Below are 20,260 nucleotides of genomic sequence, written 5' to 3'. Positions count from 1 at the left end.
TCTTTAAATCTTGCAAATAAATGCATTCCATTCATTGTATTTAAACAAGTTGTACATGAACAGCAACTGTTTATCCAGTAAGAGAGAGACCTAATTTCCTAATTGTAGGTTGCAGTGCAACAATTGCAAGAGTGCCTCACAGCTGAAAATGCTACCGAAGATCAAAGCCAGAGACATCAGCATTATAGCTATACTGCCAGAAAGCAGTACCACTTTCTGGAATAGCAGGGCTGCAGCCTTGCCCCTTAACTATACACAACCTTACTTTTTGCACAAATCAATAAAACTGAATCAAATCTGAATTAGGAAGAGTGAGGCTAGGGAATTACTCAAAGTATTTATTTAAATCAAAAATGCTGCCTCATAATTTGAGCCAAAAATTTAATGACTCTAGTTTTGAAATGCAGTTGAGTTAACAAAATAACTTTTATTGTAATGGAAGAAATAACCAATGTTGTTATATAAGGGAAAAGGAAAAACTCAGCAAGTCCGTGAAGTACAATCTCCCAATAACTTGCTTCAAGTAGTACTTCCAATATGAGACAACAGAAATTAAGTTTGGTAATGGAGAAACAATGGTGGTTTACTAACTTTTTTAATTCCATTACTTTTTGTTATAAGAAATAAGCACACCACTCACTGGCATACGGGAAAAAAATCCTCATTTACAATTACATCATCCAATAAGCTTTTTTTTTTATTAAAACTGCCCAGAGAACTGTTCTTAGTTCAATGCTATTCCAGCTCTATCAATTATCTGCGGGGAGGAAAAAAAAAAAAAACCCAAACAAAAAAGCTACAAAATCATTGCTGGTGAAGTTTGCAAGTGACACAGTTCTACAGAGCAATCAAAATTGCTTGGAAAACTGGACTCTTCTGAACACCATGTTTTAACACATCCAGATGTACGTTGTACAGCTAGAAGCCAATAACGTAGTTCACACTTAGTGGAGAGTATTTTGGAAAGCTGAGATTCTGAAGTGGACTTAGGGTCATGGTGGATAAGCAATTCATCACGAGTGTGATGTGGTGTCTAAGATATGGTGATTATTTTTGTAACTCAACTATTGCTCAAGCAATAGGAGTATTCATTACACTTATTTACAAACAGAAGATATGTAAACTTTACTTTTAGTGCTCACTTCACTAAGTTAAGTGGCCACAGGAAGCACAGTAATCTTATGCCCAACCTACCAGGCAATAGTGCAGGACAACGTTATAATCAGGGCTTGAAAAATTTGCCAGGTGCATCCTAGAGAAAGGACCTATTAGCCCAAATGCAGATACAGAAGACTAGGGAGAGGGCATGCTACAACGAGGTACAAGCTCCTTGCCATCAGCTGCTGGGAATTCTACCGGAGAGATAACCCTAGATCTGCTTGGGAGCTCCACCGGTAGCAGAATCTAGCTAGTAGACATTTTATCAAATTGAAGCTTCACCCCTCTTTCAGTGCTGAAAACGAGAAAGAGCTTTCTGCCTCTTTCACCCCATCAAGAGCCCCTACCTGCTTTGAAGGGAAAGTCCTAGCCACGAATTTCTACCACTCTCACCTAAATGCATTTGCACATTCCATCAGTAAACAAAAGGATCAGTCTACTCTTCATCCTCTACTCCCAGGTAAGTTTATTTTACTATTTTGTGAAGGTAAGGTGAAAAATACAGTTTATATTTCAAAAGGTGGTGAGATTTGGGATGATTCTAATAACTTCCAGGTGAAAGTTCCAGGCATGGGCCAGTTACAGATAAAGCCATCTCATCTCCAAAGAATGGCTGCTGCAGGGATGAAGGTGGGAGGAAAAGAGGTCTCTGCTACACTACCCCATCCCAGTCTGTTTTTGGGTCCTGCTTCCACTGTGAATAACTCCACCACCTCCTTCTGATGCTGTTGCTCAGAGGTTTCTCAAGAAGAACCAGAATCAGCAGGATGTTCCACTGCTGCCAAAAAGGTTCTGAGAAGTAACAGTAAAATAGATCAGAGTTTTGTTAATTTCACTCTACTTGGCAAAGCTATGAGCAGCAGTAGCAGCACCAGCACTGTGTGCAGACTCAGGAAAACTTTGAAACCTGTTTATACCCATAAGCATTTCTTCCATAGGTAGGTGAAGATATGATGTTGTTACAGACAATAAGTTGTGTACAGAAACAACTACAAAGAGAAAACTCAGTGGAAAATTGTGTAATTTGAAACCTATCCTGGTATTCACAGATGGGCCAATTTCTTTGTAGCCCTCTTAAAAGATAGTTTTCTGCGTCCAAAATAGTGCACCACCACACTGGGTACATTAAGATTCCCTGTTGATATCTATTCCCTGCTTTTCCTTGGACATTGTCTACGCTTTTGTACAACTCCCAATCAACTGTATTGTAAGTGCTACCTATATTACAACTTTGGAGCACAGCCTGGTGATCATATTTTGCATTAGAGTATTAGGTGAAATGCTCTATTCCAGGGGTCAGCAACCTTTCAGAAGTGGTGTGCCGAGTCTTCATTTATTCACTCTAATTTAAGGTTTTGCGTGCCAGTAATACATTTTAACATTTTTAGAAGGTTTATAAGTCTATAATATATATTGTTGTATGTAAAGTAAATAAGGTTTCAAAATGTTTAAGAAGCTTCATTTAAAATTAAATTAAAATGCAGAGCCCCCCGGACTGGTGGCCAGGACCCGGGCAGTGTGAGTGCCACTGAAAATCAGCTTGCGTGCCGCCTTCGGCACGCGTGCCATAGATTGCCTACCCCTGCTCTATTCATTTGATATAGCAACAGTCCTTATAAAATCCAAGAAATCTGATTTTCTACTTCACATATTAAATTACAATTGTAATTTACTGTTCGCTAAAAAGAGAGGTCAGGAAAGTCCCTGATCTTGCAACAAAAATTCTTGGGTCAGCATCACATTAAAGAAGGTTTTAAAGATAGGAACTTCAACAGCATAAAATGTCAGATTCTACAGTATCAGTTTCACTTCCTTTTAAAACGACCTCCTTAAATATGCACACTTAAGGGCTTTCAGCGTGTCCCCACTCCCCACACATAAGAGATTATCCCTGATTTTTTGGTACTTGGTCCCAGGACATTTGAATTTTGTCCCTGAGTGCTTGCACAGAGACTTGAGTTATGTGCTTTGAGATTCGTAGTCTGCCATGTAAGAAGTTTTATAGCCTTTAATGAGACAGCCACAATATCCAAAGCTTGATGGGTGAACCTTACTCACCCATACCCCAAATACTGCTAAGTAAACCAACATCTCTCACCCTAGCTACTACCTACATGCTCCCTTTTCAGAGGGATTTTCTCTTCAGACAGCTGATCTTACAAGATCACCAATACTACCATTATTGCACATCCAACAGGATCAGAGAAACTGAACAGAATCTGCTGCTGAGATGCACTCTGACACTGATTTGTAATGCAGGATCAGATCTAAATGTTTACTCTGAAAGTCCACATTACAGGGGACTGTTTGATCTAATTGTTACTCCAAGTTTTCTAGTCTGACAGCCAGTGTTCACCTGGAACATTTACACTGAAGAGAGGTTAATGTGTTAAAAAAGGGGCATTTACCACACTTAATTTGCTTCAGATTCCCCTTCACTCTTAAGCTATCACTGTAGCATAAAAATAAAAGTGAACTTGCTTAAAAGAGAACAAGGGGAACTGAAAGGCTTCCGGGATGGGTTTTGGGTAAGGCATCTGTTTTTTGGTTTTAACCGATAAACACCAATAAAAGACCCACAATACAAAAAATGAAATTGACATTCATCCAGCAAACGCCAGGAAAAACATCAGAAATGGTTACTTGTATCTAAGGGCTTGTCTACACCGACAGTAATGCGCAATATGGGGTATGATTTCTGAAGTGTACCAACATGCTGCATATTAACTGTTCCACACAGACCCTGTTGGTGAAACAGAACTACATTAGAGTGTACTCGGGCAAATTAAAACAATTACCCATGACAGTATACACAAAGAGAAAGCTCAAAAAAAAAAAAAAAAAAAAAACACCACCACACACCACACCAAGTTTTGGACATCTACCTAGAACACAAAAATTGCTAAAAGTAACCACCCTTGCCCCACAAAATTAAATATACCCTGAAAAACAGAAGCCATAGTTATGGGACACACAGTCTTTCATATCTAGGTCACTACATGAAATACAACCCAAGTCAATAAGTGAAAATCATTACCTTTTGAAGGCTGGTTGATAGCCTTTGTGAATGACTTGATATCATTCAGGAACCAGCCTTAGGCCAAGACTCTACATCACAATTTGCTACATTGTTGGTAAGGTCATCCCTACATATAGCCCCTCCAAGTCAGACATGATGCACAATGTGGGGCAGGAGAGATGACAACACAGTGTGGCGGTAGCTCAAAACACAGCTGCTTGTCCTTATACTCAGGGAATTCTGTGATTCTATGTTTTTCCCTTAAGCTCTTTGGCCATCATTTTTCCCCGTGTAGGGCAGTGAAGATTCTGACACAAACCACAGTTCTGGAGGTGATTGATTTTATTTTAGGAAAAATAAGCAAGAATAATCAGTGTATATTCGCTGGGGCGGGGGGGGGGGGGGGGGGAAGAGGGAGAAATCACTGTCAGGGTTACAGTCCAAACCTAATATTTATATTTTGAAAACTATTTTATCATGTAGAGGTACTGACACTTAAAGCTGAGATTAAGGGTCCAGCTACACAATGGGGGTCATTTCTCTGTGGGGGGTATGCACTACAAGGGTGTGATTTATAAAGCATATTGACATGTTGCCTATTAATTGGTCCACATAGACCTTTCTGGTGTGCACTAAAGGTTCCAGAGCACACTTTCACATAGCACTGTTTCAAACAGCACTATGTGAAAGTGCATTAGGGAACCTGTAATGCACACCAGAAAGGTCTATTTGTTGGTTCATGTAAAAAGGTTAGCATGTTTTAGAAATCACACCCCATAGCATGCACTCCCCCCACTATGTAGAGAAGCCCTAAGCGGAGCAGAGAGGGTGATATTTGCCAGGCTTCCAATTGAAATTTAAAAATGTGGAGACTATTGAAAAGTCAACTTGTAATAAATTAAAACTGTTTGTATTCCAACAGGGCAAAAAATATCCTGTTTGTTAGTTCCTATTGTGGCAAAGTGCATAAAGCAAGTGTTGATATCAAGGAGTATGAATTATCAGAGGACAAGACATTTTTAAACTTTCAGGATACAACTCGTACTTATTCAAAGTCCCATAACAGACTCCTTATCTGATTGATCAACTTTTAACAAAATTTCCTCTGGGAAAAGACTGAACATGAGAACTTGTATACAGAAAGTGACCTGTCCCAAAGAGGGGTGTATGTGTTTAAAAAAAATCTTTAAAGGGAAGCTCTGTCAAAACTTTAACTGATGAGTCAACATATTACTGTTTAGTTTAAACTTACCTCTTCACCCTGTTATGTAGAAGGAAGTCTTTAATTGCCCTCATTCCCTAAATAAAGCCTGGCTTAGAAACAGCTTCACTACCTAAAGTTCTACAATAACTTTAAATTCTTGTCTGGGGGTGAAGCAAGGGAAGTATTCAATTTTCAAACCACTTACTGTGATGCCAATGCTTTAGCAAGAAGCTAAAAGGAGGAAGTTTTAAATCCTTTCTTGCTACAATCTGTCATCCCACAGCCCAGGAGAAGCAAATGGTGAAATATTTAACAGCAAAGGAAAAGCGTGATCTAGAAAACTCATTTATAAACCCATGAACAGCTCAAACTGCATTTTCATAGCAATAAGAGTACATTCCGCAGCCAGCCATACACAAACCTAAAAGTCTTTATGATATCCCTTACTTAAGGCACTTCAATTTCCTCTGCTAATGCCACCTCTACAGAAGACTTACACACTCTTCAGGGTGCAGAAAAATAAGGAAATCGGGGCTGCTTTAAAAAGAAACATCAATTGAAAGGCTGTTTCCAATTTCAGAGTGGTAGCCATGTTTGTCTGGCATACGCTTTCGTGGGCTAAAACCCACTTCATCAGATGCATGCAGTGGAAAATACAGTAGAAAGATATATATATATATACACACACACACACACACACACACAGAGAACATGAAAAAATTGGTGTTGCCATACCAGCTATAATGAGACTAATCAATTAACAGTTTGTTACTCACACCTTCTTGTCAACTGTTGGAAATGGGCCATCCTGATTATCACTACAAACATTTTTTTTCCTCCTCCTGCTAATAGCCCACCTTAATTGATTAGTCTAATTATAGCTGGTATGGCAACAGTGTGTGTGTGTGCGCGCTACTGTATTTTCCACTGCATGCATCCAATGAAGTGGGTTTTAGCCCATGAAAGCTTATGCCCAAGTAAATTTGTTAATCTTTAAGGTGCCACAAGTACTCCTCGTTCTTTTTGCTGTTTCCAATGTTTCATACAAAACCCAGGTCATATTTGCAAGACTAAGGATCTCTTGCTGTATTGCTATCATTGTTCAAAGCACCAGGAATATGGCAGTCAACTCTACCACTGCCTCTCTGTTACCTAATTACATTGACTGGTTGTTTTATTTTCCTGAAGTTAAAGATGCATAGATAAATGTAATATGTGTCTAGGTTACAAATTCATTACACTGTTTAACAAACTATTGTTAAACATCACTGCATCTTATTATATTTATAAACTAATTTACATTCAGTGTAAACTAGTAACTTCTGCTTACCATACAAGCAAATGTACCTTGTCAAAACAAGAACAAAAAATGTGGCTACACATTTAGCTCTCAATAAATCCTAATTGAATCTCAACACACTGTACTTCAAACTCACTCAGGATCCAATATCACAGTGCTTAAAGTATAACTCCCCTTAAATTCCATGAAAGATTTGCCAGAGGCTATAAGAGCGGTCCCTTGGTGATACTAGTAGTGATGCTTGCGCTTGGATTAGCAAACCACGATGCTTTGATGTAACATCAGCAGTACAACTTGCAAATACCAAAAAGAACAGGAGTACTTGTGGCACCTTAGAGACTAACACATTTATTTGAGCATAAGCTTTCGTGTGTGTGTGTCTTCCTACTGTATTTTCCACTGCATGCATCCGATGAAGTGGGTTTTAGCCCATGAAAGCTTATGCTCAAATAAATGTGTTAGTCTCTAAGGTGCCACAAGTACTCCTGTTCTTTTTGCGGATACAGACTAACACAGCTGCTACTCTGAAACTTGCAAATGCCAGTTCACAGCACTTCCAGATGCAAGCATCACTACTAGATGTTGAACCCCTGAGTTTTCAGAGCTGCAGCTATTGATTACCAAAGACTTGCTGAAGCACATTGGTGGTTTGGAGTTCTACTTTTACAAAAGTTGGACAATCAGGCAGCATAAGTGACTAAAATGTCTTTTAGTTTGCTAGCAAACTCTGCCCTTTCCTTCCAGATGAGGAACTGGTCACAGCTATGTATGTATTTGTCCTCTCTAAACTGAATTATTGCAATTCATCACATCTGAACCCGAACATGAAAACAGCATGAAGGCTCAAGCAGGTGCAAATTGCAGCTGTCAGCCTCCTCCAGGATTTAGGCCAGGAGTGGGCAAACTTTTTGGCCCGAGGGCCACATCTGGGTATAGAAATTGTATGGCGGGCCATGAATGCTCACAAAATTGGGGTTGGGGTGCAGGAGGGGGTGAGGGCTCTGGCTGGGGGTACAGCTCTGGGGTGGGGCCAGAAATGCGAAGTTCAGGATGCAGGAGGGGACTTCGGGCTGGGGAGTGAGGGGGTGGTGAGGGCTGCGGGCTCTGGGGTGGGGCTGAGGATGAGGGGTTTGGGGTGCAGGAGGGTGCTCTGGGTTGGGACTGAAGGGTTCAGAGGGCAGGAGGGGGATCAGGGCTGGTGCAGGAGGTTTGGGCACCAGGGTGTGGCTCAGGGGTGCAGGCTCCAGGCAGCGTTTACCTCAAGTGGCTCCCGGAAGCAGCAGCATGTTCCTCACTCCAGACCCTACGCAGAGGCACGGCCAGGAGGCTCTGCTGTGCGCTGCCCTGCCCGCAGCCACCGCCCCTGCAGCTCCCATTGGCCGCAGTTCCTGGCCAATGGGAGCTGCGGGGGCAGTGCTTGGGGCGGGGACAGCGTGCAGAGCCCCCTGGCTGCCCCTACGCATAGGAATCGGAGGGGGGACATGCCGCTGCTTCCAGGAGCGATGCGGAGCAGCCCCAACCCTGCTCACCCGCTGGAATGCCGGAACGGGGCAAGCCCCAAACCCTGCTCCCCAGTGGGAGCTCAAGGGCTGGATTAAGACAGCTGGTGGGCAGGATTCGGCCTGCAGGCCATAGTTTGCCCACCCCTGATTTAGGCTGTAAACACATCAAGCCTGTGCCTCAGTGCCTCCACGGGGCTCCCACCCTGCCTCGGATACTAGTCTACAGCCTCAGTGGTAACCTTCAAAGAAAGTAATGTATTGGGACCCTGTTAGAGGACCACATCTCTGTATATGAGCCAGATAGTGGCAGACCACAAAGCCTTGAAGGCATCTTTAGGCAGCTGGGGACAAATCACTCAGCTGAAGGGATTCAGCTGTGAAATGAGCTTCCAGAGGAGATTAAATGAGTGACTATACCTTTAGGAAGGTTTTGCAGTGTTTCCTATTTGGTAAAGCTCTCCACCAGAATGACATTCATAACTGACTCCCTGCCCTAATTTTGTGTTTTTTTCTTAAAGTACAACCCACCACAAGCTGAGCTTTCTGTGTCCTGAGAAGACTGTGAGGCAGAGTCTCCATGAATTCCACAAGGATGTTAACTACCGCTGATCAGTTTCATGCGCAGGGCCGGCTCCAGGCAGCAGCATAGCAAGTAGGTGCCTGGGGTGGCACGTCTGACCGTTCGGCAGCAATACAGCGGCGGGGCCATCACTCCCTCTCGGAGCAAAGGACCTGCCGCCAAAGGCAGCTTTTTTTTTTTTTTTGCTGCTTGGGGCAGCAAAAACACTAGAGCCGGCCCCTGTTCATGTGGCCAGCACACAGTTATTACAGGGATGGGCAGCAGGCAGTACATAACCCTAAGATATAGGTCTAGGCATGTGTTAAATGAAGGATACTATATTACACTTTGAGACAAATGAAAAAAGGTTTCTTAAATGACCTTTTTGCTGCTTTGCTCAACACGTGACCAAGGAACTTGGGAACCTATCACAAGACCCCATAGTCCCATTTACAATTAAGACTTTCCATCCTAGAAGCAGTTACTCGGTTCCTGTAAGAATTCACACAAGAGCCACACCTTGTCTGACGCACTATATGGAGTCTGAACTGTAAATGCAAAAAGTTTCCTATGTCCAGACAATCCAGAAAGCTGCTGCAGGTCTTATATTTTTAAGAGGACTTCAAAGTATGTATAAGGCAGATAGGCCCCAAGCTTTTCAGTGATAGGGGCCACTTTAAGGGGATTGCCAATATGCTCGTGAATAAGCAGGTGTCTGCAAAACAATCTACTTGCCCATATGTGATCCGATAACAACACTGTGGCAACTACAATGGCTGCTTACATTAGGAGAGTGATGCATCCATAGCTGTTTATTTAACACCCTTTAATGAACAGCCAGCACCATGTGACAAGACAATTTTCCACAAGCCACCACAAAAGGCTCTGCAGAGCACCAGTGTCCATGGCCCACTGTTTGGGAACTGCTGGTTTTGCCTCAAGCACCCCACCTGCAGCAGCCTAAGCCAACCCCCTGTACAAAGCAGCACCGAAGTTCCCAGTCCAGTTCTGTGACACATCTGAAAGGCCATGATACTAGGTGATCGACTTGGGCAGTTTACCAGGGACAGGGTCTCACTGCTGAGACAGCATCTGCAAAGGGATTTGGGTGGCTTCAAGATAACATACAGCTAGAAGAGTTTATTGCCTCCTAACCTGACCAGCACATGCCTCGACCCTGCTACCCTCTGCTAGGGAGAAGAGAACCTGCAGCGCTGACACCCAGCATGCTCACACAGTCACTGGTGAAGAGGCACTGGACTGAGGGGAAGGGGTCTCAAATACCCTGGAGCCCCACCTCAAACTCCTGCCCCATGGCCCCTCCAGCTTCCCCCCCACACACACACCAAACTCCTGCCCCAGGGCCCCTCCAGCTTTCCCACACACACACACCAAACTCCTGCCCCAGGGCCCCTCCAGCTTCCCCCCACACACACACACCAAACTCCTGCCCCAGGGCCCCTCCAGCTTCCCCCCACACACACACCAAACTCCTGCCCCAGGGCCCCTCCAGCTTTCCCACACACACACCAAACTCCTGCCCCAGGGCCCCTCCAGCTTCCCCCCCACACACACACCAAACTCCTGCCCCAGGGCCCCTCCAGCTTCCCCCCCACACACACACCAAACTCCTGCCCCAGGGCCCCCTCCAGCTTTCTCCCACACACACACACACACACACCCAACTCCTGCCCCAGGGCCCCTCCAGCTTCCCCCCCACACACACACACCCAACTCCTGCCCCAGGGCCCCTCCAGCTTCCCCCCCACACACACACACCCAACTCCTGCCCCAGGGCCCCTCCAGCTTCCCCCCCACACACACACACCCAACTCCTGCCCCAGGGCCCCTCCAGCTTCCCCCCCCACACACACACACACACCCAACTCCTGCCCCAGGGCCCCTCCAGCTTCCCCCCCCACACACACACACACCCACAACTCCTGCCCCAGGGCCCCTCCAGCTTCCCCCCCCACACACACACACACCCAACTCCTGCCCCAGGGCCCCTCCAGCTTCCCCCCCCCACACACACACACACACACACACCCAACTCCTGCCCCAGGGCCCCTCCAGCTTTCCCCCCACACACAACACACACACCCCCAACTCCTGCCCCAGGGCCCCTCCAGCTTCCCCCCCACACACACAACTCCTGCCCCAGGGCCCCTCCAGCTTCCCCCACACACACACAACTCCTGCCCCAGGGCCCCTCCAGCTTCCCCCCCCCCCCCCCCCACACACACACCCAACTCCTGCCCCAGGGCCCCTCCAGCTTCCCCCCACACACACACACACACACCCAACTCCTGCCCCAGGGCCCCTCCAGCTTCCCCCCCACACACACACACACACCCCCAACTCCTGCCCCAGGGCCCCTCCAGCTTCCCCCCACACACACACCCCCAACTCCTGCCCCAGGGCCCCTCCAGCTTCCCCCCACACACACACACACATACACCCAACTCCTGCCCCAGGGCCCCTCCAGCTTCCCCCCCACACACACACACACACACCAAACTCCTGCCCCAGGGCCCCTCCAGCTTCCCCCCCCCCCCCACACACACACACACCAAACTCCTGCCCCAGGGCCCCTCCAAGCTTCCCCCCACACACACACCAAAACTCCTGCCCCAGGGTCCCTCCAGCTTCCCCCACACACACACACACAACTCCTGCCCCAGGGCCCCTCCAGCTTCCCCCCCACACACACACAACTCCTGCCCCAGGGCCCCTCCAGCTTCCCCCCACACACACACAACTCCTGCCCCAGGGCCCCTCCAGCTTCCCCCCCCACACACACAACTCCTGCCCCAGGCCCCTCCAGCTTCCCCCCCCACACACACAACTCCTGCCCCAGGGCCCCTCCAGCTTCCCCCCCCCCACACACAACTCCTGCCCCAGGGCCCCTCCAGCTTCCCCCCCACACACACAACTCCTGCCCCAGGGCCCCTCCAGCTTCCCCCCCCCCCACACACACACACACACCCAACTCCTGCCCCAGGGCCCCTCCAGCTTCCCCCCCCCACACACACACACACCCAACTCCTGCCCCAGGGCCCCTCCAGCTTCCCCCCCCCCCCACACACACACACCCAACTCCTGCCCCAGGGCCCCTCCAGCTTCCCCCCACACACACACACCCAACTCCTGCCCCAGGGCCCCTCCAGCTTCCCCCCCCCCACACACACACACCCCCAACTCCTGCCCCAGGGCCCCTCCAGCTTCCCCCCACACACACACACACACACCCCAACTCCTGCCCCAGGGCCCCTCCAGCTTCCCCCCCCCGCACACACACACACACCCAACTCCTGCCCCAGGGCCCCTCCAGCTTCCACCCCCCCCCCCCCCACACACACACACACACCAAACTCCTGCCCCAGGGCCCCTCCAGCTTCCCCCACCCACACACACACCAAACTCCTGCCCCAGGGCCCCTCCAGCTTCCCCCCCCACACACACACACACACACAACTCCTGCCCCAGGGCCCCTCCAGCTTCCCCCCACACACACAACTCCTGCCCCAGGGCCCCTCCAGCTCCCCCCCCCCCCACACACCACTCCTGCCCCAGGGCCCCTCCAGGTCCCCCCCACACACACACCACTCCTGCCCCAGGGCCCCTCAGCTCCCCCCCCACACACACCACTCCTGCCCCAGGGCCCCTCCAGCTCCCCCCCCACACACACCACTCCTGCCCCAGGGCCCCTCCAGCTCCCCCCCCACACACACCACTCCTGCCCCAGGGCCCCTCCAGCTCCCCCCCCACACACACCACTCCTGCCCCAGGGCCCCTCCAGCTCCCCCCCCACACACACCACTCCCTGCCCCAGGGCCCCTCCAGCTCCCCCCCCCACACACACCACTCCTGCCCCAGGGCCCCTCCAGCTCCCCCCCCCACACACACCACTCCTGCCCCAGGGCCCCTCCAGCTCCCCCCCCCCACACACACACCAAACTCCTGCCCCAGGGCCCCTCCAGCCTCCCCCCACACACACACCAAACTCCTGCCCCAGGGCCCCTCCAGCTTCCCCCCCCCACCCCCACCAAACTCCTGCCCCAGGGGCCCCTCCAGCTTCCCCCCCCCCACCCCCACCAACTCCTGCCCCAGGGCCCCTCCAGCTCCCCCCCCCACACACACCACTCCCTGCCCCAGGGCCCCTCCAGCTCCCCCCCACACACACACCACTCCTGCCCCAGGGCCCCTCCAGCTCCCCCCCCCACACACACACCAAACTCCTGCCCCAGGGCCCCTCCAGCTCCCCCCACACACACACACCAAACTCCTGCCCCCAGGGCCCCTCCAGCTTCCCCCCCCCCACCCCCACCAAACTCCTGCCCCAGGGCCCCTCCAGCTTCCCCCCCCCCCACCCCCACCCAAACTCCTGCCCCAGGGCCCCTCCAGCTTCCCCCCCCCCACCCCCACCAAACTCCTGCCCCAGGGCCCCCTCCAGCTTCCCCCCCCCACCCCCACCAAACTCCTGCCCCAGGGCCCCTCCAGCTTCCCCCCCCCCACCCCCACCAAACTCCTGCCCCAGGGCCCCTCCAGCTTCCCCCCCCCACCCCCACCAAACTCCTGCCCCAGGACCCCTCCAGCCTCCCCCCCCACACACACACACCAAACTCCTGCCCCAGGGCCCCTCCAGCTTCCCCTCCCCAATTCCTGCCCCGGGCCCCTCCTTTCCGCAATGCCCAGCACCCTGCCGGGGCCAGCGGCCGGCTGGGGGTCTCCCCGGGGCTGCTCGGAGGCCAGGAGCAGCGGGACGCTCACCTCTCGAGGAACCAGCGGCCCCGCTCCCGGGAGGGCGCGTCTCAGCGGGCCGCCCGACTCCCCGCAGCGCTGCACCTGCGGGAGGGAGACTCCCATTCACGGCGGGGGTGGGAAGCGGCTCAAGTGACCGTAGCAGCCGCCTCCATCCCGGGCGCTACCACCCACCTTCCCTTCTCAGGAAGCCTGCGCGCTACGGCCACCTCCCGGGTGGGAAGGGAGGGGCGCTGGCGCAGCAGCAGTGCGCCCCGTGAAGCCGCTTGCCGCCATCTTTGGTGCTGGCAGACGAGGCGCCGTGCTCGGGCACCTGGTGCAGCCTGCCCGGTGTATAGCAGAGAGGTCAGCTGTCTGATCCCCCATCCCATCCTCTCCTCAAGCATGGGGCAAAGGGTTTGGGGGCAGGAGTTTGGGGGTGTTATGGACACAGGCAAAGGGGGGATAATTGCACCTGATCCCCTAGCTCAGGGTGCCCCCCAAACATAATGTCCGTGTAAATAAAATGAAATGGCGGGGGAGCAGCTTACATGAGCTTCCAGGGCCACCACTGTCTCTCATCAGGCCTAGCACAGGGCAGGAGGGGTGGAAGCCAGACCTCTGCCAAGTTTCACAGCTGGATTCTAGCTTTACAAAGAGCCAAATCCAGACTCCCCCGGACCCAACATCTGCATTCTGCTGATGTAGCATGGGTCCATCTCCAGGTTAAATGAGACACTACATCTCGCCCATAGTCCCACCTGTCCACGTAGCCCCAGCCTCACCCTGCCCTGGAGTGGTTAAAAATCAATCGCTCTGCCAGACTTAGAGACCATACACTCAGGGGTGCTGCAACAATTTGTATAGTAGGGGTGCTGAGAGCCACCGAACCAAACTATAAACCCTATATATAATGGAAAGTACACCTCTACCCCGATATAAACGCTTGTCCTCAGGAGCCAAAAATTTTTATCGCTTTATAGGTGAAACCGTGTTATATTGAACTTGCTTTGATCCACCGGAGTGCATAGCCCCGACCCCCTCCCCCGGAGCACTAATTTACCGCGTTATATCCGAATTTGTGTTATATCGAGTCATGTTATATCAGAGTAGAGGTGTACTTCAAGCAGAGGGTGCTGCAGCACCCCTAGTTCCAGCACCTATGCATTCATCCCAGTTTCCAGAGAAGTTCCACTATCTCCAGAGCTTCTTCCGAGACACTTGAACTCTCTCAGATTTTCTTTACATCACTCAGAGTGCTCTGGCATTGTAATAACTACTCACCAGGGCCGCTGAGATTCACTGCCACCCATCCTCCTTTGCATGCTTGGTGCACTGCTGTGCCATGCTCATTACACAGTGAGCAGGTGTGCCAGACCAACACCTGTCACAACTTGTCAGGCAACTACAGTGTAGTACAAAAATGATGCGCTGATAACTCAGGCCTGGTCTACACCGAAAACTTATATCAACCTAGCTACATCACTCAAGGCTGTGAAAAATTTCATACTCCATCCAACAGTAGTTAGGTTGACCTAAACCTCACTGCAGATGGTACTGTCCTGGCAGCAAGCTCTTTGGGGCAGGGATGTCTAGTACTAACCTGTGTGCAAAGCACCCAGCACAATGGAGCCCTGATCTCAGCTGAGGCCTCTAGGTGTCACTATAATAATAAAAGTTTGCACATATTCTCACAGTTCCCATCCTATGCCTTCCATGTGGACCCTCTATCTGGGCTTCCTTTGCTCAGCTAGAAGCAACTTATGGCTCTGGCCTGCATGCTTAGGTGCCCTGACTACAGCTGGGCAAATAACAGATTTTTCAATTTACTAGCAATTCCAAAAAATTGGGGGCGGGGAAGGGTCAAACTGAAAACCATCTTTTTCAAAGAATTTGGCATATAAAAAAGCTAAAAAATTGCATGGGGTCAAAGAAAACATTTAATTTCTATTTTGAGTATGTTTTCATATTACAAAGAATAAAAGTAAAGGAAATTTTGCAACAAAAAGTCATCTCAAATCAAAAAATCAAAACATTTCATTTTGAAAGTGTCAAAATGAAACACTAATTTCTTGGAGACTTTTGTGTAGGAGCTTTTTTTAATTTTTAAATTAAACAATTTGGTGAAACTGACCCAAGTTTGCTAAGTGTTTCGGTGGCACCAAATCTGCTTTTTTCACTGGAGAAAAGTTATGGTGCAAAAATTTTGTCAGGCTCTACTTGCATCCACCCGTCTAGTGCCTTATTCACTAGATCACACTGCTTAGTTTGAGCCAGAAAATGTAAATGGAAGAAGGATGATCGTATGTTTAAGGCACAGGCCTAGGAGTCATGAGAGCTGGGTTCCATGCTTAACTCTGCCTCTGGCTTACTACAAGAATGTGGGTAGCCAGTCTGTGCCTCAGTTTCCCAGTCTGATAAATGGGGATTATAATACACAAGAGGGAGGGAGAGTAAATTCATTAAAGCATGTAAAGTGTTTTGAGATGCCTGTAGGAAAGATGCTAGAGAAGAGCAAAATATTGTTATATACATTAAAATTTATATGCTGATCAATGGAAGGTTCCAAATGGTCTTGTTTGTCCCATAGAATAGAACAGAATTACCTTTCATATTTCTGATATCCTAAAGCATTTGTCAAATGTTAAATACTTCAAGTACAGGGACTGTTCACAGAGTGATCAGCCATTGTGCACTCTGCATCGGGTGTTGCCTTTTGAAGATTTGTTCTGGAAGACCAAACGTGTTCTTGGAATAGCAGGAGGTGCATCAGGTTGAGGTGCATTGGCAGAGCTGTGGGTCAGGGGGAAACTCAGGGCTGGATAGCAGGGTGGGCTACAGGCTGAGTTTGAGGGGTATCAGGAAAACAGTGTGTGGGAAACCCCAGACTGGAATAGCAGACAGCTGCAGAACAGAATGGAGGGAAACTGGAAGAGCAGTGCATGGTGATTTGGAACGAGCCTACCTGTAGCATACCTGTTTCTTTCCAATGCTGTTTCTCCATTTTATGAGCACATTGGGAGGCAGGAGAGAGGATCAAAGAAAAAAATATTGTAAAGAAAAGAGGAGGGAAATATAATAATCTTCTGGGTCAGGTTTTTAGGACTCACTGAATGTGAATTTGGACCAGAATTACTGTACTCTCTGAGAATAAGCAGGCAACTCAGAACAATCAGTCAGATGCTTTATAGTAAGTCTAGGGTATAAAATAAACCTGTTAAGTGCTGCAAATTAGTGCATGTTTCTTTTTGTAACTAGCTTCTAGGAGATATAGGGGTGTCTGACAATAGACGACTTTAAAACTGGAACCCTGACTTGGATAGATGTGTTGGTTATTAAATAATATTGCAGCACATACAAGCTACACAGATTTTCTCTAACTCACTGACACTCAAAGTAGAGAGGCTATTGTATGGAACGGATAGTTACCAGTACAGTGAGGTAAAGGCAACAAAGAGGGTTATGCAGAGTCTAATATGTAATTAACTTCAGCTTTCATAGGACCAGATTGTCAGAAAATTGGGTGTCCTGTATTAAAGTTCACACACGCTGGAGCAGGACTGTACTGTAATTTGCATAGTAGCATTTAGCCACTAGAGGGAGACTCCACACTTGGTTGAATAGCTTTGACATTTTTTGTCGCTGTGATGATGAAACATGGTGATCAACTGTGATGGCGAGTTCCTCTTTCCAACAGGAACTGAATGGAAGCTCCCAGCTGCCTGTTCTACATAGGCCTTGTTTGAATGAGTTGAACGAGCTGTAGTTATAGGACTTCATACTGGACCCAGCCGAAGCAGGTGGATTTCTCTCCATTTCCTCTGATTTCGAGAAATTTCTCTCCAGTTCCTCAGCTTCTCCAGGTCGGTGACTGGGGAGGTGGGTGTCCAAGCATCACAGTGCATTCTCTGGCCTCCATGACTTTCTCAAATATCCTCTTCCCTTCTGTGTTGCTGGTGTTCTTTTCCTTATAATTATTAAGTTAGTCTCAGTGACTGGAATGCCATGAAGCGGTAGCCGTCCCAGGTGCTTTCTGCAGGACCCTTAGATCCAGGGCCTTGTGGACTGTGTGGCAAGCTGGATCTAAATTCTGTAGCAAGGCCTGTGATTTCTGTAGCACAACAGACTGGAAATCCTGCAGGAGCTTCACAGTAACCAGTGAAGGTTTGTATGGACAGGGCAATGAAACCATAAGCAGCACAGTAGCTCCTGTGCTAGTTTGATTGCTATTAAATTTCCCTGTATTTGTATGTTATCCTCACATTTTGGGTGGGGAGCAGCTGGAGCTTGTGGCTCCTAGGAAGGAATGGAAGGGGTGTTTGGGATTAATCAGGTAGGCACATTATTTGGATGGGTCTGCTAAAATGGTCAGCCATGAAATAGTTAATGATATTGGCCCAGAGCTCCCAGCTGGGGTACAGCTGTTTAACACTCCTCACTGTGGTAGACCCCTGGCAGAGCTGCCAATGGGAGATCACCCCAGTGTAGGGGGATCTTCTATGATGTAGAGCGGGCACTGCACTTCCTATGCCACCCCTCTCCCTTGGTCTGTGTCAGGGGCATGGCTGGGATGCTGATCCCCAAGGGCTGTATCAGCTGCTTGAGGCCTTTGGAGACTGGCGTGACAGAGCAGCCTGAGGGCTGCACTAAGTTACACTAGGAAATAGAGCAGTACAGAATGGACTCTGGAGAGAGGAAGGCAAAGGCCACCTGAGCACATACCTGTTCTGAGCTGAGCTATGGGCCACTCAGCTGTAGCCAAGGATCTGAGCCACTGACTTTTAAACCTGTCAGTCTGCAGACTTGTGGTCTAGTATCTGGGGCATTCACCTGGGAGCTTACTGATCTAGGTGCTACTCCTGCTGCTACCATTAATCTGTTTGGGCAAGTCATCCCCCCTGTTTCCCTTCCCCTAGGGTGACCAGACAGCAAATGTGAAAAATCAGGACGGGAGTGGGGGGTAATAGGAGCCTATATAAGAAAAAGACCCAAAAATCGGGACTGTCCCTATAAAATCGGGACATCTGGTCACCCTACCTTCCCCCCTTTGTTCTGTATAGACCAGTGGTTCTCAACCAGAGGTACATGTATCCCTGGGGGTATGCAAAGGTCTTCCAGAGGGTACATCAACTCATTTAGATATTTATCTAGTTTTATAACAGGCTACATAAAAAGCATTAGCGAAGTCAGTACAAACTAAAATTTCATACAGACAATGACTTGTTTATACTGCTCTATATACTATACACTGAAATGTAAGTACAATATTTATATTCCAATCAATTTATTTTATAATTATATGGTAAAAATAAGAAAGTCAGCAATTTCTCAGTAACTGTGTGCTGTGACACTTTTGTATTTTTGTGTCTGATTTTGTAAGCAAGTCATTTTTAAATGAGGTGAAACGTGGGAGTACGCAAGACAAATCAGACTCTTGAAAGGGGTACAGTAGTCTGGAAAGGTTGAGAGCCATTGGTGTAGACTGTACGCTGTCTCACTATGTGTACATGCAGCACCCAGCCCAGTGGGGCCTCTAACTGCTACTGTAATGCAAATGTATTCAAGACATGGGGCAGTCTGTTATATGATGTGGGTACAGCACCTAGCGCAACGGGGCTCCATTAGCTGACTGAGGCCTATAGGCGCAACGGCAATACAAAGAGTAAATAACCATCATAATACAGTTCAGATGCTTCTTGCTGCCAAGCTTTGGGCTCCAGCAGACTTTTATTGTGGGCATGATGGGAAGCGCATATGTAGGAGTTCCCAACCGGCATAGCTCATCCTCCAAATCTCCTGGCAGGAGAGGACAGCACTAACCCAAATATATTTTCCTGGCACTAGAGGGCAGCTGTAACATAGATAAGGCAAATCACATCTTATCATGTATTTATACCTGCTCCTGTACTTTCCACTCCATGCATCTGATGAAGTGGGTTTTAGCCCACAAAAGCTTATGCTCAAATAAATGTGTTAGTCTCTAAGGTGCCACAAGGACTCCTCGTTGTTTTTGCTGATACAGACTAACACGGCTACCACTCTGAAACAGATACAAACCTCTCTCTGGGCCTGTCTCATTAGCAACATGGCTTTCAACACAAGATCTGGTTTGCTGCAGTTGAGGCTTGGACAGCTTCCCTTTTATTGGAGCAAGCACTTGTCTGAACTTACAGCTTGTCCCCAGAGAGAGATCAGAGGAAAATACCTTTAAACTCTGGCTGCCTACCAGCTGCAGAGGTCGCAGCATGTTATATAACTAAGCAGCAGTGGTAAAGGACAGTCAAAAAAGTGACTCTGTATATAGGTCATCAAGGGGCTCCGTCTTTATCCTCCTCCCTCAGTGATTCCAGAGGAAATCAGTTTTGTTTACAAGTCAAAGAGTTTTTTCTTACTCTTCCTGGGGACTGAAAATCCAGCTGGGTTCTGCCCCTAACAGCATCAGTCATAATAAAAATCAGCAATTGGAATTCACTCAGTTAACGAAGCATAAACTAGGGATGTAAAATGTTAACCGGTTAAACCACCTTAACTGTTAACCTCCGGGCCGGCCAGCTGGCCCCGCACAGGTAGGGTGACCAGATGTCCCGATTTTATAGGGACAGTCCCGATATTTGGGTTTTTTTCCTATATAGGCTTCTATTACCCCCACCCACTGTCCCGATTTTACACACTTGCTATCTGGTCACCCTACGCACAGGTCAGAACAGCCCCAGCCGTGCTTCCCGGCCGGATCAGCCCCAGCCGGTTAACCGTTTAAACAAAATATTTGTTAATC

General features: G+C 48.6%; 1 protein-coding gene across 2 annotated transcripts in view; it reads right to left on the bottom strand.

Moving 5' to 3' along the window:
• The window catches only part of LOC101939384 (H(+)/Cl(-) exchange transporter 5), a 112,034-nt gene extending 94,965 nt beyond the window's left edge, over positions 1–17,069 (bottom strand). For both annotated transcript variants that reach the window (XM_042853340.2, XM_065556393.1), the window contains exon 1: positions 13,516–17,069. The gene's annotated coding sequence lies outside the window, so the exon portion shown is untranslated. The remainder of the gene's footprint in view (positions 1–13,515) is intronic.
• Between the last annotated feature and the right edge of the window lie 3,191 nt (positions 17,070–20,260).

The sequence above is a fragment of the Chrysemys picta genome, chromosome 9 (genome assembly GCF_011386835.1).
Source record: "Chrysemys picta bellii isolate R12L10 chromosome 9, ASM1138683v2, whole genome shotgun sequence".
NCBI lineage: Eukaryota > Metazoa > Chordata > Testudines > Emydidae > Chrysemys > Chrysemys picta.
Note: the sequence above shows the minus strand (reverse complement) of the source record. Positions and strands in the feature narration are given on the sequence as shown.